Source organism: Megascapheus bottae, chromosome 24 (genome assembly GCF_031878675.1).
Source record: "Megascapheus bottae isolate mThoBot1 chromosome 24, mThoBot2.hap1, whole genome shotgun sequence".
Classification (NCBI taxonomy): Eukaryota; Metazoa; Chordata; class Mammalia; order Rodentia; family Geomyidae; genus Megascapheus; species Megascapheus bottae.
This window is the reverse complement of record NC_143532.1, coordinates 6286639-6298166: the sequence shown is the minus strand read 5'-3', so window position 1 is coordinate 6298166 and position 11528 is coordinate 6286639. Positions and strand designations below refer to the sequence as shown.

Genomic DNA, 11528 nt, shown 5'->3' with positions numbered 1-11528 from the left:
AGAGGGAAGGCCTGAACACCCCTCTCAGGGCACATGTTGTGCAGAAGGCATCCAGAAGGGCTCCATGGGGCCACATCCACAAAGGTGCTGGGCCCATCAAGGGCATAGACCCTCAAGAAGGGAGCGTGAGGACTGAGGAGCAGACAATTCCCCAAGGAAACTAATACCACATCCCCTAGGGGCCCAAGGATTCTCAACCCCCCCTCACCTCCCTGCCCCAGGACCTGGCCTCCTGCAACTACTCACAGGATTGTCAAAGTCAGCAGGCCTTTATTTCCTTCTCCCATGCCAAGAAGTGAAACATTACCCGATCCCCAACCCTCTTTGGGGAGGAGCAAGCCGAGAAGGATGTTAGAGTAAAGAGCCTCAGCTCTGCCCTCTACCTCCCCTAATGGTAAAAAGCAAACCATAAAACCAGCAACCACTCAGTGAAAGAAAGCCATTCTACAGTCACCCCAAACTTTCATTGCCAGGCGTGGTAGTGCACAACTGTAATTCCAAGACTCAGGAGGCTGGGGCAGGAAGATGGAAGCCCGGTTTACGTAGGGGAGCACCTGTCCCCAAACAACAGTGATGTCCACAGGAAGTTGCTCACACTCTGTTGCATGACTGCTATGCAGTGAGAGCTCTGAATCACACCAGACCTGAGGTCCAGCTCAGCCACTCGCTGGCTCTGCTGTCTTGGACAAACAACTGAGCAACTCTGAGCCTCCAGAGCGCGCCAGCTCACGCCTGTGATCCTAGCTTCGCAGGAGGCTGGGATCTGATCATTTCAATTCCAAGGTAGCCCAGTCAAAAAAAAGTCTGTGAGACTCTTCTCTATCATTAAGCACCCAAAAAAAGCCAGAAGTAGAGCTGTGATTCAAATGGCAGAGTGTTAGCCTTGAGCACAGAAGCTCAGAGACAGTGCCCAGGTGCTGAGTTCAAGCCCCAGGACCAGCATCAAAAAATCTTTTTTAAAAAAGCATAATCCAGAGCAGATGACATGAAGATGACAGACACCGTGTATAAATGTCAAATCAGAGACACAAGGCTTTCTGGATATTCCCGTCTTTCCTGACTCGGTGTGCTGCATTTCTTCCCCCCCACCCCCTCACCCGGCAGGAGAAGGCGTCACCCCACATCGCCTGCAGCCATCCCGGCCACATGAAAGGCACAGGCGCCCCTGTGACCCCCTGGCACCAGGCCTTCATCCATCAAACGCCGGAGCCCGGATCCAGACATGTGCTGAAAGGTTAGCCCTTGGCTTTTATGACGTCCGTATTCACTTTCCCTGTCTGCAGCCATTTGAGTCGTACAAAGCTTTTTACACTGTTTACAAATGTGTGAGAGTCCTGGCCTTTGTGTGCCGCTGACTTTTAGATACTTGCATCATTCATCTTGAGTTTCTGTTGGAAAGCCGCGGCCCACAATGGAGATGATGTGTGACTCTGAGGCCTAATGGACCGGCTCACCCATGAAAGGGAGCTAAGTAGAGGGGGAGAGGGAGGAGATGTGGGGGGGAGGGTGGCCAGACTCCATTCCACACAAAAACTGAGGCTTGTTCTGTGCATTGCACAAACAATCACCCTACTGGATACATATAACAAATGGCAGTCATAAGCGCCACGCTGTCATTCATTTCTATTTGGCAGTGGTTATTTCTATAACTGTGACCCTTGTGTGCTAGGGAGAAGGTGCTATGAGTCAAAATAGCAGTCTTCATTTCTCTTCTAGAAGTGGCAGAGCAAGGCTGGGTGCCAGTGGCTCATATCTGTCATCCTAACTACTCAAGAGGCTGAGATCTAAGGATCACGGTTCGAAGCCAGACAAGGCAGGGAAGTCCCTGACACTCTTATCACCAATAAACTCTTCAGAGAAGGCTAGAAGTGGTGCTGTGGCTCAAGTGGTAGAGCACTAGCCTTGAGCAAAAGGAGCTCAGGGACAGTGTCCAAGCCCAGAGTTTAAGACTCATGACCAGAAAAAAACTAAATAAAGAAAGCAAAAAGAACAGAGAAAGGAAAGAAGGCGCCTGGGTCTTTGAATAATCGCCAGTTCAGAGTCTCGTCTCTATTTTCCTTACCGATAAATGAGGAGTAGAAAACAGCATACTGATTTTTGGAAGAAGAAATTCTTTTCTGCCAGAATTCTTCAAAATAACATTTTGTATCAGAGTTGTCAAGGATAACATTCCCTGGTGACAGAAGATTTGAATTATTTAGCAAAAAGTCCGTTGACATACCTTTGTTAATATAACTCACATGATTTAACAATTGTAAGTCAAATGTAACCTCACCACATTCTCAGATATGCTATCTATCATACTTGGTCACTCTCCTCCTCCTCCTCCTCCTCCTCTTCTTCCCCTTCCTCTTCTCCCTCCCACTTCTCCTTCTTCTTGTTGCTTGTGCTGGCACTTGTGTTTGAATTCAGGAACTCATGCTTGGCTTTTTTTGCTCAAAGCTGGTGCTACAGCACTTGAGCCACACCCTTATTCCAGTTTTTTTCAGGTTCACTAGAAATAAGAGTCCCATAGACTTTTCTGCCTGGGCTGGCTTTGAACCATGTTTCTCAAATCTCAGCTGCCTGAGTAGCTAAAATGACAAGCATAAGCCTATGGGGAACTCTTAGAAAATAATGGTAATCATGTCTGGAAGAACTGATGGCTTGTTCTGAGTGAGGAGATGCGAACTTACTTTGTTCTCCCACTACAAGTTGGGTGTAATCCTGGGCACTCTACATGGTGCCAGGACACAGTAGACTCACTTGTTAGTGTGGCTGAGGAGACGAGACGTACACAAAGGGTTGAAGTGCTCTCCTTCTTTAGAGGTCGACTCAAAGTAAGTGCTTCAGGAAAAAAAAAAAAAAACCTCCTAGAAACACGTAAGTCAGAGCACTAAGACACAGACACGGATGGCCCATGGATTCCCGAGTAGACTGCTGGAGATGGGCATCCTGGGAGGGGAAGGGAGGGTCTCCCAAGACAGAACAGCCTGCTGGGCCCTGGTAGCTCACAGTCAGGTCTCATGCTAGCTATTCAGGAGGCTGAGATCTGAGGGTTGCAGTTCCACCTGCCTAGACAGACAAATTCAAGAGACTCAGATCTCCACTTAAATAACATGATATATATATATATATGTATGTATATAAATATATATATATATATATGAAAGTGTGTCTCAAATGGTAGAGTATCAGCCTTGTGTGAAAAAAGCTAAGCAAGAGAGTGAAGGTGTCAAGTTAAAGCCCTACTACCAGCGTTGAATGAAAGGGCAGGGAAGGGGAGGGAGAGAAGGGGAAGGGAGGGGAGGGGAAGGGGAAGGGAGAGGAAGGGAGGAGACACAACTGGACAGGACTGGACAGGATAGGAGAGGAGGAATTAATTGAGCAAAGACCCAAGATAGGAGACGTAGCGAACAATGGATGATAGGGAGACTGACAGTCCCAGTAGCTGGAGTCATGAGCCAGGAGCCTGCTGGGTAAAAGAACAGAAGTAGAGAAAGGCCTGGTAGGGCCCTGGAGATCACAGTACAGGTGTAGATTTTATCCCAAGAGCAGTGAGGAAAGGGCCCCCTTCATCTTAGGCTGGGGGTTCCCTCACACCCCCCCTATTCCTGCTGAGAATCCCTCCACAATACAAACAAGGAAGCCCCAGGCAAGCGACACCTTCCCCTCCCTTGGCAGCCAAAGGGTTTGCTTTCCCCGGGCAGCCGTGTACAGATGTGGACGACATGGCATCATCTCGTGTCTTATCTCAAAGGCCACAGTCCCAAGTTTGATCTTTGGCCTAAGGGGAGAATTAAAATGTGTTTATGGTTCAGAAATAATCAGAGTCAGACATCTGAGGACTCGAATTCTTTGTCAGCCTATCAATATTTCTGAACAGTCGACTTCTTCCAGCAGCCTCATTCTGCAGTTTCTAGGCACAGCAGGGTGGGAGGTGTTTTCCCTCACAGATAACATTGCTTGGCTGGCTCTTTTTCTCACTATTCAGTGAGCGTTTTGAAAACTCAGACCCCTCTCTTGCAACGCTACCCTTGCTCCCCCAAAATCAACTGGGGAGGGCATTCTGTATGACATACTTTGAATAAACGAATAAACTACAGCTTCCCCCTGCATCCGCAACAACCCTCAAGCCCCAAAGATTGATGACCCATGGACACTGTTGAATTTGGGACGAAGGCAAGATGGAACTTCAGAGTGAAAGGTTTCTGGTCACAGTTCTGGATGAACTCATCAGGCAAACCTCTCGTCATACCCTAGCACATCTGGACACAGAAACTCACATCTGCACATGTATGCATACACACCTATGTGGGCGTATGGATCAGGTGTCAAAGCTATGCGTACATGGGTAGAAGTACACGTGCAAAGGTCAGCTTATCTGGAAGCAGAATCCAAGACACCATCTGTGGGTGACTTCGGGGTGTGCTTTGAGACAAGCACCTGCTGAAGCAGGATAGGCAAGGACACAAGATGAGCCTGGTCACAGTGAGAACCACGAGCAGGCTGTGCCCTGAGATATTCTGCACCTTCACTCACCCAATATCAGCAACTCAGACCCCTCAAGGCAAGGGAGGATAAGTTCTCCCAGGTAGAAAGACTGGCCCAGGATAGTTCTTTGGAAAGGAAGGGCAGCCATGACCTTTAATGGACATTTATAGTTTCCCATAAAGAAAACTATAAAAGGTCTCCAGCATATATATTATACACGGAGATTATGTAGAAGATAAGAAAGAGTAGAGGAGGAGGAGGGAGGTTGACTTCTAGTCCCTCTGTTGGCGTCCATGTTGCTAAAGGAACAGAATAATCCTTCAGGACATTAGGACTGAGTGCCTCATGCATCCAGCAATCACTCAAGAGGTTTCCCAGCTTCGCTTTGGTGATTGCTCTGACTCACTGCACTTACCTTACCAAGCTGATCTGTGACTCCAAAGTGGCTGCCAGGGACCACCTCTTTCTAAGGCCTCCACATCCGCTTCCTCCTGTTTGCCTCTCTGATTCCAGAATGTGTGGCTAGTAACAAGGACCCAAAAACAACACTCACACAGCACTCACCCTGGCGACCGATCATAATGGGTTCCTTTTCCACTTCCCCCTTGAATGCCCATGGTCCTTGGCCAAGTCACCTGGCCAGCCCACTTCCCTGTTTGGGAAAGGAGAGCAGCCACCAGCCTCAAGTTTCATCACACAGGACAAACCCGCAGGCACGCTCGTGGTGTGTGTGTGTGTGTGTGTTGGTACTTGCACTTGGGGCCTTGCACTCTCACTTTGCTTTTTCTACACAAGGCTAGCATTGTACTGCTGGTCACAGCTCCACTTCCAGCTTCTTGCTGGTTAATTGGAGATTGAGTCTCACAGGCTGCCTCTGAACTCAAGTTTCCCGAGGGGCTAGGACCATTGGCTTGAGTCATCAGCACCCAGCCAGGACAAAGGACGTGGTGCTGGGTGCTGTTCTCTGCATGCTGGGACCCATTCCCAACACCTGGAAACCCCAGGATTCCTCCAAGAAAGGAAAGAACCTATTTGGAGTTCAAGGAATCAAAAGCATGCCTAAGTCTTCACCATGAGCAGCAAATCGAACATCCAATGGAAAAATACAAAAGTAAGAAGAGGGGGAAACATTCCAGCCATGTGCCAAATGCCAGGATAGCAAGTGAGTACAGCAAAAGAAATGTTCAACTATTTTTAGCTCCATTCGAGGGATACCAATGTCTACTCCAGAATCCTCTAATTGTGGTGCCTGCAATTATATTCCTACTGCACCAGAAACAGGAGGTTGGAATCATTTTTCTTCCAGGCAATCCTCAAATCAGAGGGGGTGTGCTGTCTCCTTTGTGTATGGACAGAAGCAGTCTTTCCATTCTCCAGAGTTCTGTGTGTGTGTGTGTGTGTGTGTGTGTGTGTGTGTGTGTGTGTGTGTGTGTGTTGTGCGCGCGCGCATGCACGTGCCAATTGGCCTCCAACACAAAGAACTGGTGCCATTCTTGTTTTCAGAACAATACTGCAACACACAATTCCATTTAATCAGTCCACGAAGTGGGCAAAGTAAAGGTAATTGCTTTTTTGTGATCACCCAGTATTGCATGACAAGTCGGTGCCAAGCCTGGTACTTCATGCACTCAGTGGATGATTTCACTTGATCATAGCCTTGCCCAGGAGCCTCACAGCAAGGTTTTTCTGCTGGCCTTTCCTGGGGTCTTTTGTATCACTGCACAACTCAACTGGCCTACTGGCTGCAGTCTTAGCCCCGTTTCTGTCTGTATAACTTCTCCAACAGGGTAGCCAGGCTCTGTACTGGTGGCTCAGGACTCTAAAAGAATATACTTACAACAATGCAGAAAATCATTTCTTCTATGTTGCACTGGTAAACAGACAGACACATACACACACACACACACACACACACACACACACACACACACACACACACACACACACACACACCATCCCAGGCTCAGCTTCCAGGTAAGAGAAGTTAAGTCCCCCTCTCCCCATGGACAATACACCTACCGGAAGAGGCAGATGAGTTAGGGTCAACTATAGGACCGATTGTACATAATAGCCCAACGCAGGCAGCGTGAGAGTGTTTCCGTTTAGAGAGCTATGGTTTTATAAAGCTTGATGATCATTTTTCTCTGCATGGAAGAGTATATTCCAGGAAGTCAACTGTCCAATTTGCCTTAAGAGTCCAAGTTTGTATTTGGAATTCCTGGAAAAACACTGGCTATTTATTGAACCCTATTTATGTCTCTTCTGTGGAAATCTGTTCCACAGGCAGACTCTTTAGGTCTTGAAGCAACCTAAGATAAGCATATGTGGGGGGATGTGACTGACTGAATGGTGGCCCTCAAGATACAATGATGGCCCTATCAGTTTCCTATCCCTGCACCGTGTGAATGTATTTGGGAAAAGGCCTTTGAGAGTATAACTGGAGATCTGCAGACAAGGTGGTCTTGGATTCAGGGTGCATCCCAAATCCAGTAATGGCAATCAGTGTAAGAGAAAGACAGAGAAGGATTTGTAAAAGAGGGACAAGCCTGATACAAAGGCAAAGATGGAGACTGTCTATTCTACAGGCCGAGGGATATTAAAAATGTCCTGCAGGCAGGCAGCAGATGCTGAAGGGATCATGGGAAAGATTCTCCTCCCCCTTTTCAGGAGCATGGATTTGGGTGACACCCTCACTTTGCATTTCCAGCCTCTAGAAGTGAGAGAGAATAATGGTGTGAAGCGGTGTGCTCAGCCCCTAAGATTGTGCTGATTTATCTTCACAGCCCCAGGAAAGAAATACAGCCAATGAACAAACTTACAAATAAATCTGAATTTCTCGGAATGGGTTAGGAGAATTTAAGTTCTGACAAGGAAGGAGTTCTCCTCTGTGATAAACTTTGGCATCTTTCTACATAACGCAATGTAAATCTAGCTGGGGAACGAGCCCAGTGGGAGACCAGTTGCCCAGTGTGACAAAAAAAATTAATATCTAAACCAGGACATTCCCCCTTAGCTTTTTTTTGCTCCAGGCTGGTGATCTACCATTTGACCCACATCTCCACTTCCAGCTTTTTGGCGGTTAATTGAAAATAAGAGTCTCATGGACTTGGTTTTAAATTGTAATCCTCAGATCTCATCTTCCTGAGTAGGTAGGATAACAGGCACAAGCCATTGGAACCCAGCCTTATTACACTATTTTGCTTTAACTTTGTACTCCTGGCAGCATCAGAAATCTATTTATTTACTGTCATTCTCTTACTTTGTGCATTTTTGTTCTTGCTGATAAGAAAAACTCAGAGCCAAGCTGGCTCAGTCACCATCACAATATTAACCCACAGATCTGTCACATGGATCTTCCTTTTCTTAAAAGAAGAAATAAAAATGTCTCCTTTTCATTTTAGTGGGTTTTTGTCCCTTTGGGGGAAAATAGAAAGTTAAACATAACAGCAATAAATAGAAAAACCCAGAGGTTGGAAGTGTGGCTCTCTGGAGCACTAGCCAAGGAGCAAAGGCATCAGGTACAGAGTTTGATTCCCCATCCTTAACACAGTGATAGTATGTCTTCCCTCTGAGGATGATATCTAGATCAACCAGGCCACGCAGATGTTACAAGATATTGAATTGTTTCCAAAATAGATTACAGAGCATGCAAATCCAGACATGGCCTGGGAAAATATTTTCATGTATAATTCCCAGGGATGTTCTTACGAAACAGAATTGTTATTGCCTTCGTGTTTAGATGCAACAGAAAGGAATTAGGCTCAGATTTATGATCTTTGCATATTAACCACTATTGTTCTTTTGGCTTCTAGCCTTTGGGTGATGTTTTCCTGTGGAGAATTATTTTCTCTTTCCATCGTTTTGAAATAAACAATGTGTAGCGCCATTGTCTTTTTATTTTCTCAGAGCCAGCAGACCAATATGATTCCCATTTGACAAGATTCTTCTAAAACTTTACACACGACCCACAAAATCCCAGGGCTACTGATACACTGCACGATTCCCATAAATGTGTTGAATCCGGGATTGAATTTGTGGTATATTTTAACATGTCCATTAAAAATATGGCTGAACAAATTTCTCAGTTAAAAGTTAAATGGGGCAGGCATGGAGGCTCCCCTCATGAATCCCTTCTACTCAAGGGCAGATATTACGAGAGTCACACATAGTTCAAGGCCAGCAAAGGAAAAAAAAAAGTGAGAGAGACCCCCATCTGACAAAAATACAATAAGATGCTAGCCAATGCCTATCATTACAGCTTTGCAGAAAGGAAAGAAATCCAGGTCAGTGTAAGTTAAAAAACCTATCTCAAACATAACCGAAGTAAAAGAGGAGGGAGGTGTGGCTCCAGTAGTACAGAGATAGCCAGCAAGTGTGAAGTCCTAAGTTGAAATCCCAGTCCCATCAGGAAAAAAAAAAAACAGTTAAATGAGATGGGCAGAGTGATTCACACCTGTAATTCCAACAATGGAGAAGATGAGGCAGGGAGAGTTTGAGACTACACAGAGTCTTTCTCAAACCAAATGATTAAACGAATAACACATCATCATCAGTAAATAATATTTTCTTTTTTTTAATTTATTGGGTGTAGGCACTAAGACTTGACATTAAGGCCTGAGTTCCATCCCTGAGATCAAGGCAAGAGCTCTACCACTTGGGCCACTACTCTACTCCCAGCTTGTTTTGCTAATTCATTTTAAATAAGAGTCTCACAGACTTTCCCGCCCAGGCTGGCTTTGAACTTTAATCCTCAAATCTCAGCCTCCTGATGAGCTAGGATTACAGACAGGAGCCACTAGAGCCCAATGAAGGTTTCTTAACTAACATTTCAATTGTTTATGTTAAGTCTGAACCTCAGAGGCTAGAGAAAGAATTATTAAATTATACACAACATAATAAATCACCGTGTTTCTCCAAATTGTGGGACAGAGACTGTCCTTAGTTGCATTTCTAGACCCCATCAGGCCCATCTGGCTTGGAATCCCCACCTACTCATTTCCAGGGTACCTGAATAAGAAAGATTCCCTGTTCTGTTTTGTTTTGTCAATTGTAGGGCTTGAACTCTGGGCCTGGGTGTTGTCCCTGAGGTCGTCAGCCCAATGCTACCGCCCTAATCCTTGAGACACAGCACCACTTCCAGTGGTTAATTGGAAATATGAGTCTCATGGACTTCAGTGCCCCAGCTGGCTTTGAACCACGGTGATGCTCTGATCTCAGCCTCCTGAGTAGCTAGGATTACAGGTGTGAACCATCGGGCCCAGCTGAAAGATTCCTTTTTTTATAGTGAATTATTTTGTCCCTTCCAGACCCCAGATGTCTAGAAACTAGATATTCAGAATCAGTATTTCCTTTATCATCTTGAAAAATTTCTCCAAGCGATTCTTTCCTCTGAGTTCTAGGGGATCCTGACCTCGTTCCACTATCCCATTAACACAAAGCGGGAGGGGAAGGGAGGGCAAGAGAAGGAGAAGAGAGGAGAGGTGGGGAGAGGAGGAGGAGAAGAGAGAGGAGCAGAGAGCACAGGACACGCACCTTAGTTATCTCACTCAGGAAGCCATGGACCACCGAGGTCAGGAGTGGAAGGCTGGATGGCAGGGTGTGAGCTTGCGTGCCTCTGGCAGAACATTCCCACGCTTAACCCAAGTTCTCCACTTCCTGCCCGTTTTCCTTCAGTCATCACGGCATTACTCAGGGAACACCTTCCTCACTTGATTTCCTATCAGACATAGGAATGCCTCCAGAGCCTGCAACTCCAAGTCAGACCCGGTCAAGTGTCTTGCAAGCCACATTCAATTGGGTTTAATCTTCTTCTGAATGTATTTCTCATAGAGGCTTTGACCAGGGGCCATTTTTCATGTGTCCTTGGGTTTTACACTGTTGAATTCTTGAGTTAACTCAGCAGACACGAAAGTGATAACTCTGAAGGGGGAATCACAGGCTCTAGAGAAGGGAAGTGACAGAAGATGGCAGCCACCGCCATCCTCCTTGCTGACTGTCACCCTGTGGTGGGTGGAGTTGTCGTCTGATTCAATCCATGAATCTCCTGGGTCACGGTACCTGAACCTCAAGTCACTGCTGGGTATGCTTTCTCAAAGCCAGGCTTTGAACAATTCAATGAGATGGCGAATCAGATCCCAGTTACAAAACGATCTCAATAGTAAGAAGAAACAACCCTACTCAAAAGGGATTAGAAAGCCCAACACTGGTGGCTCACACCTGTAATCGTAGCAATGCAGGAAGCCATGAGTTCAAGTCCCAGGACTGGCACAAAATGAACACCAACAACAAATTCCCCAAGATCAGCCTCATCCATTCACTCTATGGAAATTGCTTTTTCCCAAAGGAATTATGCATATACATGTATACATATTAGCACATATATATATAATGTCAAAAATGGTAGTTTACAAAAACAGTACAGAGGATTTGCATCTATCGCTCATCCAACTTCCTGGGCACCATTTTCTTTTAAATAACTGCTATTAATCTTTGGGTTGTTATTGTCAAAATCAAATCATCTGCATCTCAGTATGAGAGAGATGTAGCCATTCACAGACTGTCATCAATTCTAATAGTGGCTGGTGTAGGTGTTGCTTCATCATCACTTTATTACTCTTGATATTATTAACCATCAATATCATTATTACCTTTTATTGTTTAATGGCTCACTGTGCCTCACACAGACTAACAATGCAGATCTCCAGATGTCTGTGTAACCCACATATCAGGAATTCTAATCTTCAGGGCGTCCTGGATCAATCTGAAGAAATCATGTCTCCCCGCTAGAAAACACAGTGAGAGACCAAAGAAACGTTCTTAAGGCCTGTTCATTTTCAGAACACCAGGAGCAAACTCCAGGTTCCATCTTATCTGCTTGACTTTTCAAAGGCTAATGACTACAGTCTGACCTGCTAGCCTCACATTCTATCTTCTCCACCATCTCCCAGCCCACTGACACCCCCAGCTCTGCCAAAGGATTCCAGAACCACTCCAGCTAAGACACAGCTTCCACCAGTGAACAGCGTGGGCCTGGTGTTGCGGAAATGGCTCTTTGC

The 11528-nt window shown here is 45.9% G+C and overlaps 1 long non-coding RNA gene across 1 annotated transcript in view; it reads right to left on the bottom strand.

The window, feature by feature from the left end:
- Nucleotides 1-2068: 2068 nt before the first annotated feature.
- Nucleotides 2069-11528, bottom strand: part of LOC150046837 (uncharacterized) — a 29007-nt gene continuing 19547 nt past the window's right edge. The window contains exons 2-3 of the long non-coding RNA XR_016539476.1: nt 11121-11255; nt 2069-2173 (exon numbers count right to left, since the gene is read on the bottom strand). This is a non-coding gene — a long non-coding RNA (uncharacterized LOC150046837). The remainder of the gene's footprint in view (nt 2174-11120; nt 11256-11528) is intronic.